This window comes from Gavialis gangeticus, unplaced genomic scaffold (assembly GCF_001723915.1).
Source record: "Gavialis gangeticus isolate Ggan-Ray unplaced genomic scaffold, GavGan_comp1, whole genome shotgun sequence".
In the NCBI taxonomy this organism is placed as follows: Eukaryota; Metazoa; Chordata; order Crocodylia; family Gavialidae; genus Gavialis; species Gavialis gangeticus.
Genome location: NW_017729025.1, coordinates 153021204 through 153022139, shown reverse-complemented (window position 1 = coordinate 153022139; position 936 = coordinate 153021204). Strand labels below are relative to the sequence as shown.

The window sequence follows — 936 nt, the reverse complement described above, 5'->3', positions numbered from 1 at the left end:
GTGGTCCCAAAAAAAAAAAAGAGTTTGCTTAAACCAGCCCCCAATTTTTTCCCCCCCCCCCCCCCAGCAATATTTTTAAAGGTTCTTTTTCTTCATCTCTTGTTTGCAAAGCCCTCAGGATAGGTGCAGGTCACCTCTTCAAGCTTTTTTACACAAGAGCAAAAATATATATATATAAAAATAGAAGATTCAAACTTTCTTTGACTCACTTGCCTCCAAGGAACTGGTCTCTTAAGTAAAGTATGAACTACCCTGCGGGTCAATTAAATCACGAGAGTTGGCAAAATTCTAGGCATAGAGAGGTAATGTGATTTGCCCAAGGTCACACAGCAAGTCAGTGGCAGAGTTAGAAAGAACCTCTCAGACTCCTGATTTTCCCCATACACTGCTATACCCTCTCTACCCCCCTCCACCTCTGGAAATGAATTTCATGATGTTTAGACCTCCCTTTTAAGACTAACTAGTTCAATAGTCCAAGGCAGGTTTATCTTGGATCAAAATCCCGGCTATCTTCTGCATGCTATTTTTGTAAGGCAAGGTACATTGGCAGCAAATTTCCCTGGGAACTGTTTTTCCTTATTTCTCTAAGTACAGACATTCAAAAACCCTGAATTGATCCAATCTTTCGAGGTTAGTCTAACCTGTGTAGATTAAACTAATTTGCAAGTGAACAAACATTCACTTTTGATTCTAGAAATGTAGCCACATGCTGGCAGTGGCTCAGGCTAGAGTGAGCCCTCTCTTCCCTTCAGCAGCCACAAAGCTGGAGGGAAGCTGAACAGGGTGGAGGGGGAGGCTGCATGACCAGACCCTGGTTGATTGCTGAGTATGATTGGGGAGAGGTTTAAACCCCAACCCTGGCCTCCAGGGACCCCAGCCAGGGTGTGCCTGGAGGAGGATGGGGGAAGCAGCTTGCCAGGTTCCCCCCTGCCCCCT

General features: G+C 45.3%; 1 protein-coding gene across 5 annotated transcripts in view; it reads left to right on the top strand.

Moving 5' to 3' along the window:
- The window catches only part of CRACR2B (calcium release activated channel regulator 2B), a 63259-nt gene that overhangs the window by 8700 nt on the left and 53623 nt on the right, over positions 1–936 (top strand). The gene's annotated exons all lie outside the window — the stretch shown is intronic.